This window comes from Ictidomys tridecemlineatus, unplaced genomic scaffold (assembly GCF_052094955.1).
Source record: "Ictidomys tridecemlineatus isolate mIctTri1 unplaced genomic scaffold, mIctTri1.hap1 Scaffold_91, whole genome shotgun sequence".
Lineage (NCBI taxonomy): Eukaryota > Metazoa > Chordata > Mammalia > Rodentia > Sciuridae > Ictidomys > Ictidomys tridecemlineatus.
The window spans coordinates 93,888-118,846 of NW_027526141.1; the positions used below are offsets into that span (position 1 = coordinate 93,888).

Below are 24,959 nucleotides of genomic sequence, written 5' to 3' on the forward strand. Positions count from 1 at the left end.
AACCCCTTTATGTCAGCACAAAGGGCCCCCTCGTGGAGCCTCTCATCACACCCATCAACACTCTCCTCGGCCTCCAGCAAGCCTTCCTGCAGGCCTCAGGCCTTCACTTGCCTGATCCGTCTCACCCCTTTTTCTGTATGTAACAGAAAACAAGGATTCGCCCAGGAGCTCGAGGCCACCAGGTGGGACCATCCTGTGCAGCAGTGGCATTTCTCTCGGAGCATCTTGATCCAGCAATATGGGGACGGGTACCTTACCTCTGGGTACTGGCCTCCTCAGACATCCTGATCCAGGAGTCAAAGAAACTAACATTTGGGTCACCTCTAACTGTCCTCTTCCCCACCCCTTAACTAGATTACTCTCCCGTAAGGGTCTTGAGACCCTGCCCCCTTCCCACATTCTTTCCCTTCAGATCTCAATGATTGAAGACCCTGCTCCAACCTTCAAAACTTGCCCATCCCTCAACTCTGATTCCTCCTCCTAGTGACTCCAATCCACATCAACCTCTCCATTCCTGTACAGAGACCTTAGAACAATTGCTCCCCATCCCTCCCATACTCAGGAAGGACTCTTGCCAACTCCCTCATATACCTGGTTCATGGATGGGAGTCCCTTTTTATATAAAGGCCTTAGAATAACAGGCCTTTATGTAAAAAAAAAATAGAAGTTATAGAGGCTAACCCCTTACCCCCTAACACTAACAATCAACAAGCAGAACTAATAGCTCCAACCTAAGCCTTTATCCTAGCAAAGAGTACGTCTCTAACATTTATGCAGATGCTAAATATGCCTTTCATATATTATTAGCTCACACAGCAATATGGAAAAAACGGGGACCCATGACTACCAAAGACTCCTCTATATCCAATGTTTCATACATCAGTGTCATCCTAAAGGCTCCCTCCTTCCTCTCCTATTGGCAGAGTACACTGCAAAGCATATCAGACAGATAATTCTATTATGACAGCCGTCAACAGCCTGCCAGACCAAATGGTCCAGCAGGCAGCTCTATTCTACCTCCCCAACAAAGAATCCAACACCATTTTTCTTTCTACACCCCCAGACACTGTCCAAATGACATCTACATCCCCAAAACTACCCAAGGTACCCATTACATCCTCACTATCTACACCACTTACTTCCCCCTAACCTGTCTTCTCTAAGTGACTTTCCCATACAATCTCTAACCCTCACCCACTAACCATACCAAATTCCTCCAGGACCTCTCCCCTTCTCATTACTATCAATTTCTTTTCATCCTATGGACAGATCTGGCCTCTGACCCAGGACTTAAAGTCCTCTCACTTCCAGCTCCTTCAGGACTTATATTTTCAAGGATCCTTCATTGACTTCATCCCAACTGAAACTAACCTCTTTCCTCACTCTCTCCTCTACGTCTTTTCCTTCTTCCATATGCCATGATCATCCTATTACATCTCCTTCTCTGCTTCCCTCTCACGGCTCCCAGAATCCTCCTGGCACTCGTTATGCTTGGCAGTTTAAGATATATGCAATGGGCAGAAAACCTCCACTTTCAATCATCACCACCTTCTGTCCCATTAAGGGCTGTCATATTCAACTTGCACAGATCTGCATCACCAAATGTTTTACTGGGCCAAATACACCCAAACAAGCTTTTCCTATCACCATTTCTATCTCTGGTTAACTTCTGATAACTCCAATACATGCAACTACATGGATTGGAAGGGATGTTCCAAATGGTCCTGCAATGACCATTATATGGATAGTAGATATGGCTCTTTCCAACAGACCTTTGCTTTTCAACAGACAAACCCCCTACTTCTCCAAACCCCTACGATAGGGTCCTGCCTTTACTTACTTTCAGGATTGATGATCCTTGAGACACAAAATGGGAAAAAGGAGTAACTGGCTCCATAGACCTTTATGTAGAAAACTCAGACCCTCATGGATCCACCCAGATAATCTGAACCTATGACCAAATACCACACACCCCATTAGATATAGGTCATTGATATTTTAAAGGACAGCTCCCATGAAATCTCCCAAAACTTACAAAAGAGACACCCTCAAACTTCCTAGCTCTAAATCATGTATTATTCTCTCTCCGTCTTACACCATATAGTAAATCAGTCCCTTTATAAACAAGACTGCTTCATATGTGGCCCAATGGATGATCAACCTATATCAGCCATTCTCCTATCCAATGTGGCCCTACCCATCAACTCTTGTATCCCCATTTTACAAAAATTCACTGACAGCTGTCCTTTCATACAGCAGGGCTAAACAGGTCTTGCTGGAACACCCCAACTAACACCCACACCAGCTCCCTTGCTCTCTACACCATATCATCATGGGATCAGACTCTTCCATGAGCCCCCCAGGAACTCACTTCTTATGCCAAAATAGTTCCCTCACAATATGCATCAATACTTCCACCCCAGGCCTTTGCATCTTGATTGTCCTTTCTCCCAGCTCACTCTCTATACTTCAGCAGAGATGGCTGTATTCATTTTCCCCTCCATCGTGACAACACAATCTAAGTGGGCAGTCGTCCTTCCAGTCCTCATAGTCATCAGTCAAACATCCTCACTGGTAACCCTGGGGACAGAAGAAAGAGCTCTTGGACATAGCCTTAACTTGGCCTCCCAACTTGACCAACTTGGCGAGGAAGTAGTCTAATCCATGGACACTTCAACTGAGGCGATCTGCCTCCTACAGGCTCAGCTCCTCTCCCTGGCAGAAGTCACCCTACAAAACAGGAGGGCAATAGACCTAATAATAGCCAAAAATGGAGGCACTGGCCTTTTCCTTGGAGAACAATGTTGTTACTATGTCAACCAATCAGGAAAAGTGGAACAAAACATAGAAACCTTACTGAATCTAACAGCTATGCTCAAACTCACGTTCTCTGGCCACTCCCTGCTTCCTCTCTTCCCAGTCTAGGGAACCCATCCTTACTTGGGGCTTACACCTTCTGGGATCTCTCTCTGCCATTTCTCTGCCTGTTGTTTTTTTTTATCATGTGTTTTTAAGTGTTTACAGGAAGCCATCATGAAAAGAACTAAGACCTTGACCAACCAAGTGGTCAATGAGACACTTCTGAGGGAATATACTCTCTTGACAGAAGAAACCCCTCTAGGAACTGCCTCTGCCCCTGTCACCCACCCCCATGCCAGCAGGAAGTAGCCAAAGAAGAAGAAACCTCCATCTATAAGCCACCCTAAACCCCAATATTAAAACCAAAAGGAAGCTGTTGGCATGACTAAAGCCATCCTCCTTTCCCCACCCCCACTTTATGAATACTGTTCTTATCCTCAAGAAATAGAAACTTGCCCATACTTGAGGTAGAAACTTTCCAGTCTTTGGTCTTGTTCTCTCATTGAGAGATAAAGACTTGCCCATCTCTGTTCCGAAGAAACAGAAACTTGCCTTCCGCAAGAAGGCATTTAAAGATATCCGTTCCTCTCTAAGCATTTTTGGCTACATCCCATAAATTTAGATACACTGCATTTTTATTCCAATTCATTTCAAAAGATTTATAACCATTCATGTGATCTATGCTTCATCTATGTATTATTTAGAGTGTATTATTTAATTCTCAAATATTTGGGATTTTTCAGTTATCTTTCTGTTACTAATTTCTTAATTCCATCATGATCAAAGAACTTAATTTATATGATTTTCATCCTCTTAAACTTTTGACAGTGGTTTTATGGTCTACATTATGGGCTTTTCTAATGGCTATTCTATATTAATTTGAAAAATTATACAAACATTCTACTTTGTTAACTACTTCTCCTTTTAGTTCTATCAGGTTTGCCTCATGTATTTTAAATCTCTATAATTAATTGTTAATATATTAGAATTATGTTGTCTTGATGAATTCATCTTCATGATTAGATATAATCCTTCATTATCCTTGATAATAATTCTTGCTCTGAAATCTTTTGTCTAATATTAACGTGGCCACTAAGCTTTCTTTTCATTAGTGGTTACATGATACATCTTTGTTCATCCTGTTACTTTAAACAATCATCCTATTTATATGTAAAGTGTGTAACTTGAAATCTAGCAAATAGCTCAGTCTTGCTTCCTGACCCATTGAGATGGTCTATGTCTTTTAACTTGAGTATTTAGACTACTTAAATTTAATGAAATCATCATTAAATGTCAGCTTGCTTCCTGTTTCCTGCTTTTTACACTGTTCTTTATTCCTTTTCTCTTCTTCACTTGCCTTGTTTGGGGTTTGCCATATTTCTAGTATTCCATTTTATCTCAAGTTAAAATGGCTTGTTATCTGTACCTCTTTGTTTCTGTTGAAATCCTTCTCATTGTTGTTTTAGCTGTTGCTCTAAGTTTTGTAACATACATATTCAATTTATTTCAGTCTACCTACAAAAAATAAAATACCACTTCACCTATAGTGTGAAACTTTACAACAGTATATCTAAGGAAGTTATATGCATGTGTGTACAGTAGACGGAAGTTCTACATCACAGGTTGCCCATCCCATCCTTTGTGCCTTACTGTAGTTCATTTTAGTTTTACATTGTAAATCCCACAGTGAACTTTTATTAATGTTGCTTTTAACACTTAAAAATGGAAAAAATAATTCTTATGCATTTGTATTTGTATATTTATGATTTATGATTCTCTTTAGCTTTTTGTACAAATCTAATAGCATTTTTTCTTCTGCTTAAAAAACTTTTGTCATCATTTATTTTAGTTTAGGTCTGCTGGCAGTAAATTCTCTTAGATATTGATGCCTAAAAAATATTTTTTAGAGTACTTTGGATTGAATTCTGGCTACTCTACAACTGAACTCCTTCCCCACTCCACTTTTTTTTTTTTGAGAAAGAGTCAAACTAAGTTGCCCAGGTTGGCCTTGAACTTAGTACCACAACTCCAGCCTTGAAATGTCTTCACGTGCATTCTTGAAAGATATTTTTGTTGGAGATGGAGTTCAATATTGTCAGGATTTTTTTTCAGCCCTTTAAAGATTTTGCTCTATTATTACACAGAATTTTTCAGGTTGCCATACAAAGCTCCCCAGAAATTCATCTTCTCACAGTTTTGGAGACGACAAGTTCCAGATCAAGGTGTTACTAGAGTGAGTTACTTCTGAGATCTCTCCTTGGCTTGTGAAAGGCCATCATCTCCCAGTCTCCGTGTGGTATTCCCTCTGTGTTACTGGGTTCTATTCTCTTCCTATGAGGAGACTAGTCATATGGAGTAGGACCCAACCTAATTGCTTTATTTTAACTTAATTCCCTCTAAGGTCTCTATGCTTTCTTAAGTATTTTGTGTTTAGAACTTCAAGACACGAATTTGGGAGGAATATATTCAGATATGAGAATCGTTTTGCAACAAGAAATGTACTATGATTAGCTTTGAGCCTATGTATGTAATGTTTTGTTTGTTTGTTTTGTTTTGTTTTCCTGTATTAGGAATTGAACCCAGAGCTTTGTGCATGCTGGGCAGGTACTCTACCACCAAGCTACACCACCATAGTTTCTTTGAATATTTTGTTTGCCACTGTTTTTCAAGAATTTGCTCAAGATGTTTCTTCCAGAATTTTTATTCTGTATTTTTTTTCTTAGAGCTTGTTGAAATTTTAAATCTGATACTTTTGTACTCTAGGAAATTATAAATATATAAGCCCTTACTTCTTCAAATATTTTTCTGTCTCCTTCCATTTTCCTTTCCTCTACTTTCTTCAACACAGGACGTGTGTTTCTGGTGACTAGTTTAATGTGTGTCTACCAATTCCATTGGTTGTTTCTATGTTTGCTTCCATGGATATTATATCCTAATAAGTACATGTAATTCTATCCTGCCTCCTTGTAAATTTGATAGATTTGTATTGGATGTCAGATATTTTGAATTTCACATTGGGGCCTGGGTTTTGTTATTTTGTTTTGACTTGTTTTGTTTTGTACTGGTGAGGAGCAGGTTGTGCCCCACTCTGTGTGATTCTGTGATACATAAAACAGTAGTTTTCAGGCTGTGTTTAACCCTGAGTTATTCCATGTTAGAAGCACTTTGCTATAAGTTACTCTATTTTGAGTACAGGTGCCAAGATAGAAGAAATCCACACCTTGTTTATATAAGTAAACCACTGTAGTGGAGTAGGTCGCTCAGAAAACATCAAGTCCCCATTTTGTCCAAATTGAAGAGTTTTTATCCTGACCAGCTGGGACAGCTCCCTACCTGACCAAGTTGTTTCTGTGGGAAACAGTCTGGAACCTCAGTGTTTTAGGTTATTCAAAGGCAAAATCTGCAAAAACCACATCCAGGTTGAGGAAGCTGCAAGTACAGAACCTGAATTGAGACATTAGCAAAACAATGAAACATCCTTAATCATATTTTCAGTCACATTCAGTTTTCTCATGGGATTTTCCATGATCATGATCAAAAGATAAATTGATCAAAGTGACCCTAGTCAAATACAAGTTAAAGAATGGATACTGAAATTTAATCAATTATTCCTAATAAGGTATATTGCTGAAGAAAAATGGAGACTAAAGAGAACAGATGAGATAAAGAGATAAGACCAGGCACTAACATCACATGAATTATATATATAATGTATAAGACATATATATGAAGTGTTTAAGATATTAAAAATTAAGATTGGGGTAATCCAAGATGGCAGGCCAGAGGGAGGCAGCATTCTGTGTCACTATGTGACTTGGGATTCAAGTAGTGAGAATACTGCTTTCTGCAAGCAATGTTCCTATTTCCTGTGCAGGAATCATGGCCACCCTGCCCATGCAGGGCCCCAGGCCTCAGTGTCTGAGTAGGTCTCCCAACTACTTGCTCATGCATTACTAATGGGTGCCTGAGTGGGACCATTGGCATCAGCACCTGCCAGAACTTTTGGCCACCCACCCAAGCACAAATCCCAGATTCAGCCCCCCCTGCAGGACACCTGGCTGCTACCCATATGCAGGAACTCTGGCCTCCACTCCCATGTGGACCCCCATATACCAACGTGGAGCCCCCCTGTCTCCTCCATCTTGGGACTCTGCAGCAGCGAAGATAGTCCCCTATGTGTGGTAGCCTGCCTATACCTGGGAACTTTATCCAGGCTCTGAAGACAGCTGATAGCCACACGCTGGTATCTCTGCCCTCAGGATGGTGGAGCTAGTCTCTGAACTCATCGTTCAATGCCATCGCCTGGCTCTCCCCACCCAACTGACACCCCATCACTGAAAGCAATCGCCTCCATCTTGGGTCACCTTCATCACCACCTTTAGTGGGGGCAACTCCCACATTGGAACTCAGGCTTGTCAGGTACCAGTTACTTACTCCCCCATCTCCCCAGCAGTCTCTAACCTGGCACAGTGACTGCCCAATGCAAAACAGCTCTTAGCATGGCAGGTACGCAGCATATAAAAGCCCCATAGACAAAGGACTCTTATTATAAAGCAGTAAGGGAGATGGTGAGTGTGATACAGTTTACAGGCGAACACAGAGACCAGGAACTAGAAGGTCTTCAGATGAGATAAAGAGATAAGACCAGGCACTCACATCACACGAGCATGCCCAAAATGAGATCCTTGAGGTGCAATCTCCCTTCGGGGACTGAGAGGTCCCATACCCTACTTCCAGGTACCCTCTACCCAGGACCAATCCTTCCTCCCTGGTTACCTTTGCCATCCTGAGGGCAGAGATACCAGCTAACAACAAGCGACCTCACAAAATCGGATGAGAAGGGAAGCAGGAAAGATACTGATCTCCAACAGAAACAATCCTTGTTTCTTCCTTTGAGATTTTTTAAAAAATCAAGAATCAATAAATGGGATTGATTGAAACAATCCTTGTTTCTTCCTTTGAGATTTTTTAAAAAATCAAGAATCAATAAATGGGATTGATTCAAAATAAAGAGCTTCTTTTCAGCAAATGAAACAATCTGTGAGGTGAATAGAGAGCTTATAGAATGGGAGAAAATTTTTACCACTTGCACATCAAATGGAGCTGTAGTCTCTAGGGTATATTAAAAACTCAAAAAGCCAAATGCCCCCCTTCCAAAAAAAAGCCCCACCAATAAATGGGCCAAGGAATTGAACAGACATCTCTCAGAAGGAGATATACAATCAATCAACAAATATATGAAAAAATGCTCATCATCTCTAGCAATCAGAGAAATGTAAATCAAAACTACTCAAGATTTCATCTCACTCCTATCATAATGGCAGTTATTATGAAGACAAACAACAGTAAGTATTGGTGAGAATGTGGGGAAAAAGGCACACTCATACATTGCTGGTGGGATTGCAAATTGGTGCAGCTAATATGAAAGCAGTATGGAGATGCCTTGGAAAACTGGTAATGGAACCCATTTGACCCAGCTATCCCACTCCTTGGTTTATACCTAAAGGACTTAAAAACAGCATACTACAGGGACACAGCCACATTAATCATAATTAATGATTATAGCAGCACAATTCACAATAGCTAAACTGTGGAACCAACCTAGATGCCTATCAGTAGATGAATGGATAAAGAAAATGTGGCATATATACACAATGGAATATTACTCAGCATTAAAAGAGAATAACATCATGACATTTGCAGGTAAATGGATGGAGTTGGAGACTGTAATGCTAAGTGAAGTTAGCCAATCCCCCCCTAAAATTAAAAAAAATGCTGAATGTTTTCTCTGATATAATGAGGCTGATTCATGGTGGGTTTGGGAGGGGAGCATGGAAGGATTAGAGGAAGTCTAGATAGGCAAAAAGGTGGTAGGCAAAGAGAGAAGGTATGGGGGTAAAAAAGATGGTGGAATGTTATGGTCATCATTACCCTAAATACATGTATGAAAACATGAATGGTGTGAATATACTTTGTATACAACAAAAGATATGAAACTTTGTGTTATATATGTATAATATAAGTTGTAATGCATTCTGCTGTGATATTGCAGCACAACTTTTCATTTCTCTGGGTGTACAAGACATAGCATTGCACATTATGTGCATTCACACATGTATCTAGGGTAATGATATCCATCTCATTTCACCATCTTTTCTTCCCTTCCCTCACTTTCCTACCCTTTGCCCAATCAAAGCTCCTCCATTTTTCCCAAGCCCCCCTCCATTATGGACCGGCATCCACTTATCAGAGAGAATATTCAGGTTTGGGGGGATTGGCTTACTTCACTTAGCATGATATTCTTTAACACCATCCATTTCTTCTCAGTCAGAATGGCAGTTATCAAGAATACAAACAACATAGCTAATCCCAAAGAAACAATGCTGAATGTTTTCTCTGATATAAGGTGACTGACTCATAGTGGAATAGGGAGGGAGAGCATGGGAGGAATAGAAGAACTCTAGATAGGGGAAAGGGGTGGGAGAGGAAGGGAGAGGGCAGAGGGTTAGCAATGATGGTGGAATATGATGGACATCATTATCCAAAGTACATGTATGAAGACACAAATTGGTGTGAATACACTTCATATACAACCAGAGATATAAAAATTGTGCTCTATATGTGTAATATGAATTGTAATGCATTCCACTGTCATTTATTTTTTAAAAATAAATAAAATAAAAAAATGTTTTAAAGCAAAGTTTTCATGTTCAGAAAATTTTCAAAAAAGGATATAAAATGGGTTAGTTTGAGATGTTAGTGTTTCTTCAACTGCCTAGTTTAAAATTCCTTCTCCTTTATGAAGCAACAGCTGGGAGCAGTTGAAAAAAAAGAATACAAACAAAATAAGTGTTGGTGAGGAAGTAGGGAAAAGGCACACTCATACATTGCTGGTGGGACTGCAGATTGGAGCAACCAATTTGGAAAGCAGTATGGAGATTCCTTGGAAAACTTGGAATGGAACCACAATTTAAGCAGCTATCCCACTCCTCAATCTAAACTCAAGGCCATTACCCCATCAGGGGAAAAACCCAGGATTAGCAGAGCTAGAAAGGCTAGGGTTGGGCACTGTTCTTATGCAGAATTAAGCTAGGTCCTGTAAGTCCTGGGCTTGGATCATCCTGAACAGGTCTCTCATTTACAATTTGAGGTCAAGGGAGACTGGAGACACTGTCTGGTGCTCACATGGAATCCCAGGCCTCCACCTGCACCTTCTCCTGTTCTAACCAAAATTGCTGCCACATTTCCAACCTTCCCCTGTCAGGAGTGCTATAGCTCCATCAAAGGTCATTGATTTAGGGCAGCAGGATTTAAAACACACCTCTGCTTCAGTCCTCCCTTTCTCAGCCCCAGTTCCTCCTTCTGCTGCATCATAATGGGGACCCCGGGCGCCCTTTCTGCACACACTCTTGCTGACTGATGATGGATGGGTTCCCTTCTAGGGGGTCAGCTCCTGCCCCAGTGCCCAGCACAGCACCCACTGTGCCCCAGCCCGCCTCTTCCGCTCTGCCTATTGGAAGTGTCCTTGTGCTCCCAGGCTCCCTCTTCTCCAGGAAGGCTTCTCCCACTCCAGTTGACAGAGACCTGTCATCCTCTTACCCTTGGATGCATTGCCTATGGCTTAGTTTTCTGTTGTTCAGAACGGTTTAAACTGTGACCATCACATTGTTCATGAAGAATCATATAATTTTATCTGTTAATTAAAAATAAGTAAATACTGTACTTAGCAACCAATAAGAATAGATGGCAGCTGTCAGGCTTAAGTGACAGTCTTCAGAGGCCCCCTGCAGTGCCAAAACTCTTCAGCTCCTGGACTGTGGGGAGGCCCAGAGAATCCCAGGGAAGGGGCTGTGCAGCTGGAAGGGCCCCGTATGCAGCCAAACAGAGGGACACTGGCAGATGAGGACAGGTAAAAGCTGTCAACAACGAGTTTGCCCATCTTGGTGAATGCCAACTTAGTATAAATCCTGCCAATTCCCAGAAAAAAAAACTTAAAATAAGATTTAATCCTACTAAACCATTTTTTAAAAGGAAAAAAAAATGGAAATCGATTGCTAAATTGTAGGTTCCAGGGCAGATGGAACCCTCAAAAGACCCTATTTCAATAAGCCTAGTCAATTATTTTCATTTACAAACTTAGCAAAGAAATCCACACTTTATCAAGCTCTGAGAGATTTTGATGTAAATTGGAAATTTAAAAACCATGGCCTTGCCACTTAGCTTCCTGCCCCATTTGTAAACACTTTTAAGGCAGGATTTGTTTCCTAATGCTTTGAAGGTGCGCCATGCAGAGCACATAATTTGAAATTTCAGGGTCAGGTCCTGTCTCCATGCTCATTCAAAAGGGTCTGATTGCCACCCCAAATTTAAAAATATATATTTATATATGCATACATATGTGCATATACATGTATATGTTTTATGCAGCATGCTAGAAATACATATACAAAATCTAAAATTGAGATACAATTTCTGTGGAAAAAGTACTTATTACCTGGAATTCATTTTAATGTTTAGTTTTCTGTTCTATTCTGAAGGAAGGAAGATTGAGTAGGGCCAATAAAGCTGAGCTCACAATCCAATGAGTCATATCTCACAGCTTCAGAAACACTGATCTAGGACTCACAGCCTAGTTTGGAAGTGTCAAGAAGCAGCACAGAAAATAGAAGGAGGCCAGTAGTGTAGAGGAAGGGGGGAGATAGGGAGGAAAAGGGTAAGGATGTTGGCCAAATTATAGTGTTATATTGTGTGCATGTATGAATATGAGAATGGATTCCAACGTTCTGTATTATTATAATGAACAAATAAAAAGTTTTTTTAAAAAGAAGCAGCACAGTGAAGTGGCTAAAAATACAGACCCTTGGAGCAAGCTGCCAAATTCAAGTCCCTGTTCTCCCACTTAACTATCTTTGTGAATTTGGGCAAGAGTTATGCTTTCTATACCTCAATTTCTTTTCCTATATAATAGGATAATAAGAATAAGTTTCTCCTCCAGCTGGTGTGAGAATTAGGTGAGATAATATATAAGTTCAGAAAATTTCCAGGCATCTAGTAAGAATGTTCAAAGCATTAGCTGCCGCCGCCTCCTTCTTCATCACCACCATCAATGTTGATCCTCCAGTTATCCTTTCCTAAAACAAGGCTAAATTGCAATATCACTGGTGGAAAAAACAAAAGGCAATATCAAAGAGTTTATTTGCAAAGCTGTACAAAACTCCACAGTGTGCAGGGCAGGGTGTAGCAATTCTCTGGGCCCCTGGACAGGCAGACTGCCCTCCTGCTCCTGTTTGCAGGGGAGGAGTGGGAGGGGCTTCTGTTTCCAGCCATGGTACTGGTCCTGGAGAACATGAGTTCTGGTACTGAATGGCTCTTTCTGCCTTCCACTAGCAAACATTTTATTTTCTTGATCACAGTTTGATGCACTGAGAATCCCAAAGCTTCCAGGGTGAGAAAGGCTTCTGCCAGGGTCTGACTATTGAGGTTCCCCCCAAATTCCTATGTTGAAACCTACCCCCCATGCAATAGTGTTAAGAGGTAGGACCTTCAGGAGGTGATGAGCTCATGAGGGCTTTACCCTCATTTTACCGTTTTGCCATATGAGGACTGAGTGGAGAGCAGCTTTGACCAGATGATCTTGGACCTCCCAGACTCTAGAAGTGAGAGCAATAAATCTCTTTCCTTTATAAATGACCCAGAATAAGGTATTTTGTTATAGCAGCCTAACACATAAAGGCAACTTCTTTCTTACAATGAATCCTGGGGACCATATTAGAATGTTAGTCCATAGTAAGGAAGATTGGGTTTCTTTTCTTATCAATTCATTACACTCAATCCACTTGATTGTCCTGGGAAGAAAGGGAGGGACAGGGCAGGAACAACCCACAGGGAAGGTTTAAAAGAAGGGAAAAGCAAACCTTTCAATTATTCCAAAGGCCAGCATAATTTAACCAACCTCTCCCAGCAGCACCTCAGATACATAGATGGCAAAATTAAGAGGCACCTGCTATCAGATGGGAGGCGGATACATTTCTAGAACTTTCTACCAGTCACCCAAAAAACAAATTCAGGAAAAAAAAGCACTGGAGATTTGTAGTAAACGTTTCATTGGTCATGATGATCAAAAGATGATGGTTAACACACACACACACACACACACACACACACACACACCTCATTCCTCCTGCTGCTAGGCAGAGTGACATGTCTGCCTTGCACTGCTCTGGCTGGGCTTCTTATCCTGTGGGCCCTGCAGCCACGGCTCCTCAGGACTCTGCCCATCATTCACCCTGAACTTCCACTGCCCCTTGTTCTCATCTTCCCTCAACAGGGTGCCTGGAGGCTGCTCTTCCAGGCAGAGCCGTGAAAATTGGAGGCCTTGGTCACCTGATTCTGCAGTGGGTAGTGTCGCAATGTCCGTGACTTCTTCTCCTTTCCAAACTCTCCTTCTTTCCCCTCTCCCACCCCAGAAACAAACAGGATGGCTTCACTGGTCAATTCTTTACATGTACAAACACCAAAAGCAGAGGAAACGCCCCTAGGCCCCCCCTCCTCCCCAAACCCAGCGCTGGGAGAGCAGTCGACGGGGAGGCTGCTGGGACCGGAGCTGCGGGACTATACAGCTTTCCTGGAAACTTTTTTGGCCTCTTGGCTTTACCTGGAGGCCTCTTCCTTCAGCTCCTTGTTTTTCCACACCTCTTCCGCATGCTTGTCCTGGGAAGAAAGGGAGGGACAGGGCAGGTCACACAGGCTTCCCGGGGCCTAAAGGAAGGCAGAGGAGTGAGAGAAGGGCAGCACAGGATGGCTATCAGGAACAGCGGAGCAGTGTCGGCCAAGGCGTCCTGGGAGTGGCAGAATGCGGCAGGTGAGTGAGCCCAGGGACAGGTGGGGCCCAGCCTCCCGCAGGGCCCCCAGCCTCTTTCCCCCTTATCTGGCTACTGTGACAGCTGGACTGGCAGCTTGGCTTGACTTATTATAGGGAGCTGCTGGGGTAGCTTGTGCGGGAGGAGCCCCTAGGAGAGCAGGACCACTGCAAGCCCCGCCTACAAGTCACCAGTCTGCGCCATCTGCCTGAATTCCTGGTCCATTCCCCTTATTGCTTATTGCTCACTCCCCTCCGCCTCCTTCACCTGCTTTCTTAAGGTAAGAGATCCTTCATTTGTAATTCAGCCCAAAGGCAGGCCCCGCCCTCTGCGGCCCGCCAGCTGCATGGCCAGCTACATGGCCAGCTGCATGGCCTCAGCCGACTCCTCAAGGTGGGCCACGTTCTCTGATCAGGGCCGGGCCTGGAGGGCGGCTCTGGCACCTCCTGAGCTCTGTGAAGGCAGTGTCCACCTGCAGTGCTGCATCCTGCCTGCCTCATGCTACTGCTCACTGTGAAAACTTTCAGATCCTCTTGTCTTCTAGTTTGTATTTCCCACAATGGCACCTTGCATTTGGCAGGTGCTGGGTAAATGACCCACCTTACAGTCCCTGGTATAATCATGTTCAAATGGCAGAATTGATTTGAAGTAGACCCATTGAGGCAACCCAGGCTCCCAAGCTAGACCTTAATCTAGAGCTCTGTCCCTAGAGAGGACCTGGAACTTCCCATGGGTTGGAGGCAGACAACAGTGTAGATCAAGCAGTAGTTCTCAAACTCCACCATGTGTCAGCATCACCTGGGAACCTCTATGGTCCTCAGAGACCAACCCTAGAAAGCCATGGTAGGAGGTGTGTGGCAGGGTCCAAGTATGTGTAGTTTTAAACTTTGTACCAAATAATTCTGGTGTAGACCACTGGTGACCCAAAGACTGGCCCAGAAGGTTTTCCCACCCCACCTGCTGTCTCCTCCAGTGAATAAAGGTGAGTAGGATCAAGGTTCCAGAGAAAGATGCCCTCTCAAATGTCTATGCTGGCACCTTGCTGCCTGGAGTCTACCCTACCTCCACAGCTCATGTTCCCCAGTGTGAACCTTTCCAATTGCTTCTCAGGTGAGCTCATGGGCCCTGGGTTTCCAGCCCCCCTTTCCTTGTCTCCAAAGGCCCTCTCAGTGATGAAAGCCTAGTGACACAATGGTGGGCTTTTCTCTCTAACAAAGGCAAGCAAAGAGCCACCTGGACGCAGAGCTGAAGCACTGGTTTCTAGTCCCAACTCTGCCCATGTTAGCTATGTCATCCAGCACAAGTCATCTGACTCTCTGACTGGTTTGCTCATCTACATCAAGGATAATGCCTGTTCTGCTTACCACCATGGACTTGTGAGGCAGTAGTATAATGAGACAGAAGTGTTTGCAAATAGTCTTTCAAACTCTCTATCACCAGACCAGCCTCAATTATTTGTTTTGGACTTGGCCTCTGAGCCCATGCCCCCTCCTATTGTGACTGTAGATTTTTTTTTTCAAGAGTTTGTCTCGAGTCATCCCTTATTAATTGGGGAAGCCTGAAATCAGACCCAGATTGCTTCCCGCCCACAGGGTATTTGGTAGAGGCCTTGGTGCCCCTCAAAGGATAGCATCAGAGTGAGGGGCTGGCACGTGCTGACCAGAGCCAGGGCCTGCACAACGTACAGATACCTGGAGAAGAAACCATCTTCTCTAGCTCCCTCCTGCCCATGCTAAGAGGGAGCGGAAAAAAAAAAAGGGAATCACTTACCTTCCTTTGTTCCTCGGCCACTTCTAGTTTCTTCTGGATCTCTTCCAGTGATGGGTCTCGCCGCCAGTGAAAATAGGCATTGAACTCGGGCATCCCATCAAAGGAAGGTGGCTTTAGGATGACTTTGAAGGACTAGCCCGAGGTGCATTTGTTCAGTTCAATGACTTCCATGTCCAAGATGACGCACCAGTTCATGTCCATTGTGTCTGCTGCATGATGAGAGCGAGGACTGCTTACCTGCTGAAGAATAGCTGGGCCCCCCTAAAACATGCACATGGACCAGGAGAGCTGGGTCCCTGTGACAAACCAGTGGCCTTGGGCCTGGTTCTGTCCTGAGCACTGCTACCTAAGGTCAGAGGGCTGATAGAGCCCCAGGTCCATAGCCACAGTAAGGCCCCAGGCTCCTCAATTAGGGCCCTGGGGACATGTGATATCTGACACCAGCCACAGCAATAGCAGCTGCCTTGGCTTCTGCCTCTACCACCAGCCTCCTCCGAGGATTAGCTCTTTCACCCATTGTCCTTGCTGGTGTCAGACAGTGGTGCATTTTACCCACTGCCCACCCAGGCCCCTCCTCGTCCTGCTACCCACTGACTGTGTGGCCTGTGGACACTGACTGCTCCTACCCTGTTCTCTTCTTTCTGTCCATTCAGCACTGTCTTTCATCTGGCTTTGATCTTTCCTCCTACACGGTTTCCCACACCAGCCTAAACAGAAAAGACAATCCCAGGTCATCCAAACCCACCGTCACCTACTGCCAGGACAACCACACCCCTTCTTCTCAACAGGAAATAGGAGGTGACCTGTCCCCCACACCCAGCAGGAGAACCTGGACATGCAGTGTCTAGGAACCATCTCTGACACTGGCCCCGAGCAGTACAGCCACCACAGCCCAGGCAGGAAGCCCTCTTCCCATCTCCAGACTCTTGGAGCATCTCCTCTTTCCCTAGGAGACCCCTCAACCACCCCATGTCCCCTCTTCCTTTCTGGTTTGTTCCTGAGGGTGGACTCTCTGCCTGGGTCCCCTTGGTGTTGTTTGTTCAAGAAATGAACAAAGGTGAAGCTAAGAAAACATAAGTGACTGCAGAAATACTGCATGGGCATTTAAAAAACTTTAAAAGAAAAAATACACCAATGAGCAAAAGGAAGAAAAACTTCAGTTATAGTCCCACCCACAACCCAGGGACTGAGATGGTCAGGAGTCACCATGGTGGGACAAAGGCTGGGACAAGAATAAAAGCCCTTCCTCCTCATGGGAGATATCTCCATGCTCTACCCCTGTGCTCTCTTCCCAGGCCTGTGGTTAGACCTGCTAAAAGAACAGAGGCAGAATGTTTGCACAAGAAGAAATTGTTACTGGGGGGAGAGAGGGTGGTCAAAAAACTCTAATTGCACTTATTTTTATTCACTTTCAAAATCATTACTTTGGGGCCAGGTGTACTGGCGCATGTTCAGTAATTCCAGCGACTTCAGAAGCTAGGGCCAGAAAATCACAAGTTCAAGGCCACCCTTGGCAAATTTGTGCGACCTTGCCTCAAAATAGAATATTAAAAAGGGGCTAGATATGTAGCAGTGACATAGCACCCTGAGTTCAATCTTCAATACTACACACACAAAAAAAAAAATTAAAAATCACTAATTTGGGAGATGGCACTAGTTTCCCACTAGTGTGGTTGTGGGTTATCTGATAGCCAAGTTTAGATGATGATGTTGGCCTGCATTGCTTTTCAGAAATTGAAGGCCTGTTTTCATATTATGTGTGTCTCCTTTTCTGCTTAACTTTGGGGTCAGGTTCTACTTGGCCCTGCAAGTAGACATGTCTCTGTGCGTCCATAAATCATTATGTGTAGAGAAATAGCCCATGCTTCCATGCCATGTGGGGACCTACCTGCGAGGATCATGTTTGCTGGGATCTAGTGGCTGATCTGACTGAAAGTCACAAAAGGCATCTCTCACCAGCTCAGGACATGGTCAAACTCTGAAACAAAAAAAGAAATAGTTTACCACTGATAGATTTTCAGCCTAAGGAGGGTCTCTATACAACTGCAGAGGAACCTTGGGGTACTGCACTTGCCCTCACTCCTAGGTCCTCTTTCCACCAGCTCTCACTACCCCAAATACTAACACTCTTCCACTTAACCGGGTCAAGTTCAGGCACTAATGCCAATGTTGCTGTTGGCTTCCTTGTCTCGAGGCCTGAATGTGAACTTGAGTTTCCCAAACCCCTATGAACAAGGGGTGTTCCTCTGTCTCCCTGGGCAGCTCAGTGGCCTTCCCAAGGCAAGGATGCTAGTGAGAGGCCAGTCTCCAGTAGGAATTGCCTAGAGATATTTTTAAAAATAACCACCCCTCTGAACTTCTGTCTCCACACCCCACCTGTCTCCAGCCAGCTCTGACATGGGGTGAGAGAGAGTTGGACAGAGATGTTAAAACTTTTTCTAGATGGCCTCTCTCTTGCCCGCCCTCCAAGAACCACTGGCCCAGGCCCTCCCTGACCCCACTAAAAACAACCCTGGACCACAAAAAGAGAAGGATCAAGGCCCAATGTCATCACACCTGGTTGATTCATAGACACAAATGGACATATCAGGGCTTTGTGGGAGCCAGAGATGGGCTCCCTACTCAGCATGAGGCCAGGGGAGCCAGGGAGGGACCCCTGTCAGAGCATAAGAGACAGGTCAGAATCTGGTGAAAAGGTCATTCTGCCAGGGAACTGCTCAGGCCAGGGTCAGGGTGAAAAAGCTCAGTGTCCTCAGGGCTCCCTTGAGCTAGTTAGGAGGTAGGAGGAGCAGCGAAGGCACTGCCTGGAGCTCACTGAAGACAGGAAGGGCTGGCTCTGGAGAGTGCTTGTCACCCAGGCCGCTCCATCTTTGACCACTGGTCACTCTGCCAGTGGAAGGTGGTACGAGCCAGCAGGCTGCCTTCTCACATCCTCATGTGGCTGACACTGAGGCCAAACTGGAGCCCCTTTCCTCCAAGAGCCATGGTGCCTTCCCACTAGGAGCCAGGGTCCGAGCTCGTGTGAGTAGCGGGGCCAGCTCTGGGGTAAGAGCTAGACCAGTGAAGTGTGATTGTAGATGTCAACTCTTGGCTAGTCATGTCACATGTCCGAACCTTGCTTTTCTGACCTTCTGCACAGAGATGTACCAATTAGATGAGAAAAGCTTCTGCCCTGCACCAGCACACAGAATGCGTCATGAATGTCAGGGTCCTTTCCTCTGTGTCAGTGTGGTCCTCCCCTCAGCCCTGCTAGGAGTGTCGTCTCCATTCACAAGTGAGGAGAATGAGGCTCAGAGGGTCTGTGTGACTAGAGAGCGCACAGACTTGACCTAGCTCTAGCTGCCCACACAGTCTCGGTCTCCTTTCTCCTCAATGTGCTGGGTCCAGAGGCCCCTGCCAGGCCTCTCCTGAGTCACACAATGGACCTTCTTTCTCTGGTATCAGGCTGTTCCTGATGGTGCCAGCGGGACCCGAGCAGGGAGTCAGGCCTAGTGCCTGGATGTGAAATCCCCAGTCATGAGTCTGCAGCCTGCACAATCTGCTCAGGGCCGGGCTATCTGAAGGCAATGGGCTGAGTGAGGAAGCTCTTGCCAGGAGAGGCAGCGGCCTTGGACCTTAACCTGGGTGATGGATCAGAAATGGAAGAGGAGGCAGAGAAGCCCACCTGAAAAAAGAAGGGGAGCTGAGCAGGGGCAAGTACTTGGAGTCAAAGGATGTAGCCCTTGGCCAAAGCCAGAATGAGGATGAGGCTGTGCTCAAGGAGCACTTCGCACCCACAGCATCCTAGCTGAGCTTCACTGAGCCAGAGCTAGGCCAACAAGAGAGATATCATCAGCTTCATTTTCAGATGAGAGACCTGGGGCTCAAAGAAGTTAAAATGCTAGACTAAGGTCACAAAGTTCTGAGGTGGCAGAGCCAAGTCGAGCATCCCCATCTTGTGACTTTTAAGTTCCTCCCTAGTGGCCAGGGGAGAAACTAGTTTCTCACTACTGCTTCCTCCATGGTCCTAAGAACTCAAGCCATGGCCTAGGGCTATGGATTAATTTTAAAATGTGCCATGTATTTAAGAACATTCTACATGGAAGCTACTGTGCTAGGAGTTTGGGGAACATAGAGAATGTCAGGAGCCAGAGGAGGAAGACCAAGGAGGGAACAGGAGATGTCACAGAGCTGATCAGCAGTGTGCATGGTCAAGGAATTGGTGATGACCATTGGATCAGAATCTGCATGATAAAATTGGTACTCATAGAATATTTGCAATGTAAACACTCTTTTACTTTAGTTTTCATAACTGTGTTGTGAAGTAGCAATACTATCTGCATTTTATGAATGAAGAAACTGAGGGTCAGAGAGGCCAAGTGACATTTTCATTCAGTAGAGTGAGTTGAGTAAGATTCATCCACATCTTAATCCTAATGACTGTGAATGTGGTCTTATTAGGGAAAAAAAAAAGATTTCCTCGGATGTCATTAAAGATTCCAAAATGAGATCATCTCTGATTACCCAAGTGGGCCTTAAGTTCAATGGCAAGTCCCTATGAGTGACACACAAATAAGCCATACAAAAATGGAAGCAGAGATTGGAGTGAAGAAACCTCAAGCCAAGGAATGCCCAGGGTGACCAAAAGCTGGAAGAGGCAGGGAAGGATCTTTTCTGCAACTCTGGAGCAATCATACCCTGCTGGCACCTTGAGTTTGAAATCCTCACCACTGTTTTATGGTGAGGTACTCCAGCCCTAGGAAACCAGTACCCTCAGTAAATAACAAAACCATGAGCCAAAGTCATGATTCTTCCACCTTATCTCAGCAACCAGCATTTGCACATGGTCTGATTTGTTCCTCAAGAGCATCTGTGTACAAGAATCTCAGGGTACATGGGACCCTTAAAAACCCTCATGCTAAGTGCTACACCATTTCTGTTGCAGCCAAGATCTGAAAGATCTGCTCTGTATGGGATGCTCTGAGGAAGGACCAGAAGATACGGGGGCAGAGGGTAGGCAAGACCTCTGGAGAGATCAGCAGTGCCAAGGAGCACCCAGCCTGAGAGGAGCCTGGTGGCACCCTGGTTAGCCTCTGGCATCAGTGGTCAGTGGAGCCAGGACAGCAGCCTCCTCAGCACTCGGCCTGCTGGTGTGACCTAAGTGTCATCTTGCACAGGTGGTTCAACATTCATGCCATGTCATACCACAGCAAAACACAGCCTAGCGCATGCTCCAATGCACTTTGTAGGAACACCACTGGTCAGTCAAGTGACCCCTGTGGGCCTGGGCATGCATCAGCACAGCAGGTAGGAGAGGACTTCAGCTTCAGCTGGCCCAGATGCCAGTGCGGCCTTACCCCAGGTGATGAAGGGCCATCATGCCATTTAGGTGAAATGCCTAGAATGGTGAAATGACTTTGCATCTTGACAGTGGAATGAGTGGTGGACTGGGTTTATTCAGAACAGAGGGGACCCACTGGGTTGATGCAGGGTACATTGGGACTGAACACTAGAATGGGACAGGGAAATCACAGAGGCCTCCACACCAGCGAAGGAGTCTGTACCTTGTATTCAGTTAGAAAGGCTTTGGTGTTCTTTGAATGAGAGTAGAGGGCAGTGGTGAGGCTTACGGGGACAGCAATAACAACGGCTGCCATTTCTTCAGCATCTACTTTGTACAAGGAAAAGCAAAGGCATATCTCAATTTATTTTTGATAATGAGGAAATGGCAGCTCTGCACAGTTGGGTAAAGGACACCAAGTCACACAGACAGTAAGAAGCAGAGTTGGGATTTGAGCCTGTGTGTGTTCCATCAGGAAACCTTCTCTGTGCGCAGGTTCAAGTACAAGCACAAGGAGATTCAGCAGCAGTGTCAGCTTGGGGAAAAGATTAGGAGGGGAAGGCTGGCAATGTTTTGTACAGGCAGGCTGGAGACCAACCTGGGCTCTCATTTGTGTCCCACCCAGCACTGCTTTCCCAACTACAGACTCATCCATACACTTCCCCCAGCTCAAGCTCCAGTACATAAATTGGTGAGGGATCATCCCACCAAGCAGAGAGTCAGCCACGAGGCCTCAGACACAGAGGGGTAAGTTTTGAATGGGGGAGGGCTTGGCTGCTGGGGAAGCCCTAGAATCAGGAAAGATGTTGATGAGAGGGATCTCATGGTGGGATGGTGGGGAGGAGAAGATGCCTAAAGTGAAAATATCAGTACCCGCAATTTCCCTTGAACACCACAATGTCAGAGGTGAGGAAATCACTAAACAGATGCATGATCACAGAACAGGGAACTCTCCCGGAGGAGCTGTCTCAATTCTGGGGAACAGGAGAGACTTTCTGATGAGCACATGATGAGATACATCAGGCCCAGGTAGGCTAAATGTCCTGCATTGCACACAACAATTCCACGCAGGAAAAATATCCCATCAGAAATGCTAGTGACTTCCTCCTGGGGACAGAGGTCCTGAGGTCACACAGCAAGTTGCTGGCAGAGAAAGGTCAGGAGCCCAAGCATCTGGACTCCAGCGTTGGCACCTTTCTCCTTCACACTGGCCCCTTCACCCCTTCAAACACCAGGCTGGATGAGAGGAACAGCCCACTCTGAGGCCAGCAGAGCAGCATCCAAAGGTGAGCATGCAGACAGGACGCCACAGGGAGCATCAGCAGGACCATGCTCCCCGGCTTTCTACAAGTCGGTTAGTAACAGGAACAGGCAGGGGAGAGTGCTGAGTGATCAGGCACCACCTGGTGCCGCCACCCCCAGCATGCACACTGCCTCCCAGATGCTCTGACTGCCCACGTGGCACAGTGAGTCGCACTGTTCTTGTCACTCTAAGAAATGCCCAAATAGGACTCTCAGGATGTGCCCAGGCCCACGCGGACTATTTTTGAGGGATAAGCAGCTAATGGATGACCAAATGGTTTGAATAGAGCTCTCCTTGGCAAGGATATTGGAGGCCAAATATAGGAACTCTGTCACAGAATTGGTATGGCAGCTTCACGGTGGGGGAACCATGAAGGCTGAGCCAGGTCCTCCAGCCACAGGCAGAGTGGGAAGGGCTTCTTCCAGCTGTGCACTGGACTGGCCTCTTAGGAGTCCAGGTCAAGTTCTATATTCACCTGGTATTAGCTGCATTAAGTGACCTCAGTGTCACATGTCTTTACATTTGACTGGAATTGTACCATCTTAGAACAGTAACCGAGCTTATTTCATGCTGACCAGGGGCTCTGATGGGCAGCATGTGTCTTATTTGAGTTTAAAATCAAAAGGAGTTAAATTATTTTTTCATGAAGGTGGTTTTCAGTCTTTCCACACTATTTATAAATATTGAATTCCATGCCAAGTCCTCTGTTAAGTCCTAGAATAACCCCAGGAGGGGAATCTTAGGGAGTTCTACAGATGCTCTGCAGGTCTTCAGCAGGGTCTCCTGCAATACTGTGGACCATGTCATCAAGGAAGAAAGGGGGATTAGAGTAAAGACCATTTAGGGATGAGTGAGTCATAGAGGGGGCTGGCAGACAGAATGGTATGTGATTCACTGGCTTTGGGGACTGGTAGTATCAAAGCTCCTCTTAGGTTTGCTTTTCAGGGCTTCAAGAGGAGACGGCAAATGGTCGAGAGCTTCAGAATGCAGCATAATTGTGCTTCTAGGAATGACCTGCTGCTGACAGCAGAACTTTGGAGGCCTAGGTCTGAGGAGGCCCTCCAGGTTCTAATGGCTATGCCAAGAGGAAGCCATTAGACAACCCCAGATAATCCACAGTGATGGGACTTCCCAGGCTATTTTTAATCTCCTATTCAATATATACAAGAGATTCAGCATGGCAGAAGTCAAGTTCAGGGTGTGAATTATTATTCAGGACAGGCAGAGAACTGGGATTGTGAGTCAGGCTCTGGGTGGGGTCCCAGAGTCAGGAGCAGTCTCAGGCACAAGCACCTGAAGCAAGCTCTGTAATTTCACTCCTGACAATGACATGGATGTTTGACAGTGCACCATGGCTAACCAGGAGCTTCCCGGTACATGTGTGCTTATGCACCTTACACAAACTGCTTCAATTGCAAACATACTAGCCCTGAATGTCAGAAAAATCTATTGACAGAGAAAAGAAAATAAGTATTTGCACTCTAGTGAGTTTACACTTTCAGCATTTTCTTGTTTTTTCCTGTGTCTATTATGTTTGCATTATTGTAATCCATGTGTATACATTTTACCATTCACTCTCCCTGAAACCTATGAAATGAATATGATTGGACCCATTTTCCACATGGTCAGTTTAGCAATTTTGTTTCCCTGAAGTGGGACAAGCAGGAAGGGATAGGCATAATTTGAACCATAATCTTTTTACATCAAATTTCATACTGTTCCTGACAAAGCTCCATGCTGTTCTCAAACCCAGCCCTGCCCCTACATGGGAGCAAGAAGAGATGCCCATGGCACATGGTTGAAGTTGACTATCTCCAAATTGCCTCCCTATCCTGGGTGACCTCATGCTTTAAATTCTTACCATTAAGCTGTCCTTGGGTTTAGCTATGGCCTCAGACAATCCCCATTTGATAGCCTACACCTAACCTATCAAGCATAATAAATTGAGTCCTTTTCATATCTGGACAGAAAAAGCAAGAGAACTTGTCAACATCCCCAGAGGGTCAAGTTCTTTGCCCATTCTGCAGTCCCACAGATGAAAGGAGTCAAGGGAATCTCTAGATTTTTATTTCCCATCTCTTCTCAGATGAAGAGACAAAGGGTCTAGGAAATCTAGTGCCTGTCTGAGGCCCAAAGATCAGAGTTCTAATTCCAGCCCAAATTTAACTATACTGAAAGAGACCCCTTATCTTTTGCAACATCATTTTTATTTCTTTTTTCTTTCATTCTTCTCCAGAGCTTATTTTTTTGCATTACTTTAATTTTAACTTTAAATGGATATCACTTACAACTATAAGTACACAAGTTAAGTATAAGTTAAGTATAAAATAGTGTCCACTGATTTTCTTTGCATGAGATAAGAGATTTAACAAAATTTATTTCCTCTCTCTACAAACCTGGTTCTATCAAAATGATCTGGATTTTTCAGTTTTGTATTATCATTACCAATTTCTTTTTTTAATGTTATTCACTCAACAAATATTTTTTTAAAACCTACTGTATGCACTATGCAGAGTAGTAAGAAAGACTACATGATCACCTTACTCAACATATCCCTAGCCTAAGATACTTGACATTTGCATTCAGCTTTGTTAATACATTTACTATAATTAGATGGCTCTAAACGCTATTGTTCTGGTTGTTCATGACCATTATATGTCCTTTTCGTATTCAAGTTTTTTTTTAATTTGATCAGTTTTTACTATCTACAGTACTTCTTGGAATAATTTTCTCCAGAAAGCCCTCATGGTATGCTTCTTGAGACAGCTGTGTCTGAGATGCTGAATGTAAGTGGCAGGCAGCCCTGACCCTGGGTCAACAGTCCCTTGCATGTGGAGGGAGCAGTTAG

The 24,959-nt window shown here is 44.8% G+C and overlaps 1 pseudogene across 1 annotated transcript in view; it reads right to left on the bottom strand.

The window, feature by feature from the left end:
- Window positions 1–12,035: 12,035 nt before the first annotated feature.
- Window positions 12,036–24,959, bottom strand: part of LOC144374858 (E3 ubiquitin-protein ligase TRIM35-like) — a 57,934-nt pseudogene continuing 45,010 nt past the window's right edge. Inside the window, exons 10-12 of the transcript XR_013434125.1 lie at window positions 17,377–17,466; window positions 15,489–15,697; window positions 12,036–13,569 (exon numbers count right to left, since the gene is read on the bottom strand). The product of XR_013434125.1 is annotated as an E3 ubiquitin-protein ligase TRIM35-like (transcript). The remainder of the gene's footprint in view (window positions 13,570–15,488; window positions 15,698–17,376; window positions 17,467–24,959) is intronic.